General features: G+C 31.9%; 1 long non-coding RNA gene across 1 annotated transcript in view; it reads right to left on the reverse strand.

The window, feature by feature from the left end:
• Positions 1–265: 265 nt before the first annotated feature.
• The window catches only part of LOC116185484, a 5,357-nt gene continuing 149 nt past the window's right edge, over positions 266–5,473 (reverse strand). The window contains exons 1-2 of the long non-coding RNA XR_004150336.1: positions 4,919–5,473; positions 266–986 (exon numbers count right to left, since the gene is read on the reverse strand). The exon at positions 4,919–5,473 is cut by the window's right edge and continues 149 nt beyond it. This is a non-coding gene — a long non-coding RNA (uncharacterized LOC116185484). The remainder of the gene's footprint in view (positions 987–4,918) is intronic.

Raw genomic sequence — 5,473 nt, forward strand, 5'->3', positions numbered from 1 at the left:
TTATAATCATATTTATAATCATATTTATATCCGTATTTATATTCGTATTTATAATTGTATTTATATATATATATATAATATATATATATATATAAATATTATGCCAAATATTAAATAAGCTAGCTTTCCTAATTTTTCCTCTTTCTAGCACGGAATTTTGGGAACGTGATGGATGGGGATGGGATTTGCAAAAAGGGGAGGGGGTGTTCATGAAATGGAAGGTGTGTACATATGTGTAATATGGTTTCCTTGTGTGATGGTGTGCTTTTTTTTTCTTTTGTCTTCACAATACAAGACATATGTATATTACACTCATTTAGATTCAACGATCTTTTCTATCTTGTAAATATAAAATTATTATCTCTTATTGTAATACCACTGACAAATGATATCGTAATATGTATAGCTATTATCTGCATCAATAGTCATATCGTACACCAAAAAGTGCATTCGTCGCTGTCTTCTAAATTTGTTCATACACGATAATCGTGATCACGGATAAATCGTTCGTTCCTAAGGAATTTAATCAGTTTTCCATTTTTTTTTTTTTTTTCATTTTTTTGTTTTTTGATACTTCTTAAAACCTATGTTCGTTCGCCAAAAATTTGCAATCTCAATCGATCGTTTCTTTCTTTTCTTTTCTTTTCTTTTCTTTTTGTTTAATTTCACTCTAATTCTCACTCCATCTCTCGCAATTTTTTCTCTCTCACTCTTTCTCTCTCTCTCTCTCTATCACTCGTCTCGAATTTTCCTCTTTCTCTCTCATTCTCATTAACACGTTACGCGACAATAAACAAAAGTCGCCTCTCATTTCATTTTCTTTTAGATCTCTCTCAAAACGTAACAAGCTCGAACGAAACGCTTCGTTAAATATAACTACATTCTCTTTCTTTTCTTTTTTTTCTTTTTCTTTTGATAAATAATAATAGTAATAAATATTTGCCAAAAAAACTCGTCTCTCTCTCTCTCTCTCTCTCTCTCTCTCTCTCAGTCATACATCGATAACTATCGGTATATATAGTTCTCCAAAAAATTTGTTTCCCGCAATTACTAGTCGTGCCGCATGGCTAAACGTGTTTAACTTATTAGTCACTGTTTTATCGTACCCGTCCGCCCCTCGCAAGTGTAAAATGAAATACGAAAAAACAGAAATAGACAGAATGTCGATTAACGTAGGCCTCTTTCTTTCTTTTCTTTCTTTTTCTTTTCTTTTTTTTTTTTTTTTTTTTTTGTTTCACAATTCTCTATATTCGATTTCGATCTCGATTCGAGAAAAAGCAACGCAGGTCGATACTAATGAATATAAAATTTCTAAATATATCATCAACACGATTCCTCCCCTTCCGTCGTGATTCTCATTGAAAAATCTTATTGTAGTGAAAAAAAGAAAAAAAAAAAAAAAGGAATAAAAAAAAATAAATCATTTTGTATCGACTAATAAAAAAAGAAATAATAATACATAAAAAATTGTATAACAAAAACACAAAAAATAGATATACGCATGTGTTTATTATTCTCGCTAAAATTTATTTTCCTAGAGAAACAAATCTCAACTCGGAAACACAGACTGGACAATGATTAATAATAGCATCGGCTAATAACTAACAAAATAAATCAAATAATGAAAAAGAATGTTACACATATACAAACAGTGCTAACGAGCTAATTCTCGGTATATTAAAAATTACATTGATTAAAAACATCGCAAACAATGGATAAACAAACGTGTAATATGTACAAAAATTGATATTTAAAAGTTGTTGCACAAATTCGTATCAAATTCGTTTCATCTTTCGTTAAAAAAAAAAAAAAAAAAAAAAAAAAAGAAATATCATCGAAAGCTAATTATTAATTCACAATAATTAATGCATTAATTTTTTTCGCTAGATCGAAGTATCTTTCTCGACACGCGTCGCTTTTTCTGCAAGTTTTTACACATTGTTTCATTGTTCCAATGAATTCGCATAAATTTAATATTTAATATATATATATATATGTATGTATGTACATATATATTAAATAATGCGCAAGGTCGACGGTTATCGTACAGCGATTAATTACCGATAAGGCGTATGTATAATTATTTACAATACGGAAAATATACAAAGGACATTGGCTCTACGGTTGTATATACGTACTCTCGATCATAAAGACGTTTGATTCTTGCGTACATTTACGTTTACTGAGGTAAGTCTTTACTGTTCTTTTATTTTATCTCTTATTCTTTTTTTTTCTTTTTTGTTTTTTTTTTTTCATCTTTTTATTTTTTGTAATAAATTTATCAATCTCCACCATACAGTTTTTTTTTGTCGAAACACGCCGTGGGAAAGGGGACAAAAAAAAAACGTCCCCCACCACGCGCGTCGAATAATCGACCTCTGGATCGATGTGTTACGAAACTAGCATATACGGAAGCCGTGCCGCGAAATCATATTTCGCAGCATGGCCGTCGACTGGGCGAAGGAATTGAACGATAAAATTAAAAACTGTCTTATCTTTAAAACGGTCCCATGTTGTGTAATAGCGATTTGCCAGCCGTTTGCGCGTTTTTCTTCGCACGATCTTCGAAAGGACAAGAAATTGATCTCTTTCGTTTTCGAAAACGATTCGTTTTTCTTTCTCGTCCGCCATCGTTCTTCGTCGAAAAATCTATATTCGATTCCTTTATTCGAAAATCGTCATCCACGGCCGGTGATATGTCTTTCGCCACTGATCAAAAAACGGAAATCTACGAATCTGAGATAATGCATCTTTTATTTAATTAATTATTTATTTATTTTGTTTTGGTCTTCCTGAGGCTCTAAGTGTCTCTTTGTTTTAATCGTCTCGTCGTTTTTTTGTCCTTTATTTTTTTGTCTTTTTTTTTTTTTTTTGTTAAAAGACGAGACCATCTTTTGAATTCGAAGGAAAGGCCCGACGACACGTCAGTCTTGCCGCGAGCTTTTGATTTGATTTGATGTACCGTTGTTTATTAGAGGCGCGTGAATAAATGTGGAGAAAGTGTGAAATATTATGAACGACGTGAATCGTCGTTTCAAAAAGACGATTATTCGTTGCTATGACAGGGAAGGAACGAATTTTATTCCTTGGAATAAAATTTGAAGGTTCTGATCGTACTTTCGTATTGCACGAACATCGATGATCCTTGCATTGTAGAATCGTAATGAGAATGATTCGTTTAATTTAATTTTGTGTTAAATATTTTTTTTTTAAGACAAATGAAACTAATTTCCATAAACTGTTCGTTCAAAATTTGGAATTTCGTTATGTTCAATTTTTCTAATCCTTCAAAGAATCCTATAATTTTTAAAATTGTTAGAGAATTTTAGGGATCTAAAATATAGAAATTAGATGTAGAATTTGAAATTATAACTGTTATGTCTTACAATTGTTAATAAAAGTAATGTATATTATTAAATAACAATTTAGAAAGCGATTGGTCCTCGGAAGTTACGAATATTTCGCACAATATCCTTTCACAGTAAAGTACACGTTAAGACCAGTTAGAAAAATTACAGTTTTATGACAATATGGAAAAGTTATAGAAATTTTAAGAATTATTTGATTTTCCATTCAGAATGATTTTTTTCTCACATATTTTTTTTTTTTTAGCAACGAATAATCGACAGTTTCGTAGAATAATTCGCTCGACTGAGAATGTTCTCCTTCGAAAGTCGAAGTAACGAGTCATAAAAAGAATTCGCGCAATCCTCTTTCTCTTTTGATACTTGCATTTTCTTTATTGTCTGTCTATTGTGTGTTTAGAACTATCGAATACTTTGCTCTTAACACGTTGCTCATCAAATTGCATCGAATCAAATTTTTGAAATTCTCGATTCTCATTCCAATCAAACTTTTCAACACTCGTGTAACAAAAATGAAAATCGATATCAAGGATATCGCGTATTATCACGCTCATTTTTTTTTTATTTATTTATTTTCAACACACATGGAAAAATTGGGAAAAAGTTCATTTTTTACTTGGTTCCGATTGATAAGCAACGTATTAATCGAAAGTTTATCCCGGATCGAAATATTTTCTTCTAGACAATGGTTTTTCAACCAGATAGTCGAAATAAAATATCCATTTAATACTCGTATATTCTACTAACTTTTAAAGATTCGCTCTGTATGGTTTTGTACATATTTATGCGTGCATGCTTTCAAAGGAACATTTCTCGCGTCTCGGAGTTAAATTGTGCGCTGTGAATAACGCGGTGTGTAGTTTTGGATTTTTGCGTTAATACAAAAATAAAGACGAATTACACGCTATCGTACGATCGAGATTAAAGAAGAAGAAAAAAAAAAAAAAAAAAAAAGAACGAAAAAGTAGAAAAAAAAAAAATGTTAAAAGAGAGAACGCGTATTAAAACATACACTTGGAAAATAATGGAAAAACATCTTCGCTATGACTCTTTAATATTCTCAGCGTTTCACGCTTCTTTCGTTTCATTTTTTTCTTTTTTTCTTCGCTATCTTTTCCCTTTTTTTTTTTTTTTTTTTAACCAAAATTTACTCTTTATGTTATGTTACTCGAAAGACGCGGTCTTGTTAAAAGTGAAAAATCCACCGTGTGCCCGATTAAAATCGGAAATACGACATTTCGCAGAGATTTCGAGTTTCTCTATCTACACTTTTAGATTCATTTATCATTTTCGTTCGCGATAATATCGAATCACGATATATATCGTTATAATTTTATCATCTAAAGGATTACATCCGTTAGAAAATTATTACGCGGATCAAAAAAAAAAAGAAAAAGAAAACGCTGGCTCCGTAGAACCCGTCGTGATTTAAAAAGTGTTTCAACGTTATTCGAGGTTATTCGATATTTACTCGCGCAACCCGGTAAAACAATTTACATCTTGTACACTTACGTATAGCCGTTTAAAAAAATGATCGATCGGAAACATTGGACATCTCTCTCTCTCTCTCTCTCTCTCTCTCTCTCTCTCTTTCTTTCTCTCTATAGATACTGTAATATCGATTCTCTCGCAAAAATATCATTTTTAACACCTACACGTAGTACTCTTCTGTTTCTGCATCTTGAATGTAAGCGTAAACACACTCGCGCGTGTGCGATAAAAATAAGAAAAGAAAGAAAAATGATAAGGGAAACGTGGTGACGTGTCTGTATGTGTATATGTATATGTATGTGTGTGTATGTATGAAAGTGTATTCGTCATTCTAAAATGGAACACCGGATGCTAACTCGTTACACGCGATTACGTAAGTCTTCAAGATACAAATACCTCTTATGCCCCCTTATCACATCATCTTGCGTCCGTGAATGTTAATGTAACATTCGAAACAACGTCTCCAGTTCGAAAGTTGCGAGAATCGCGTTCTCAGTATCGCGTATTCGTTCTTTTTTACGCGAATCTCGCGTAATTCTACGGAGTAATATCTTTTCTTTTCTCTCTCTCTCTCTCTCTCTCTCTCTCTCTCTCTCTCTCTCTCTCTCTTTCTTTCT

Source organism: Apis dorsata, unplaced genomic scaffold (genome assembly GCF_000469605.1).
Source record: "Apis dorsata unplaced genomic scaffold, Apis dorsata 1.3 scaffold_194, whole genome shotgun sequence".
Lineage (NCBI taxonomy): Eukaryota > Metazoa > Arthropoda > Insecta > Hymenoptera > Apidae > Apis > Apis dorsata.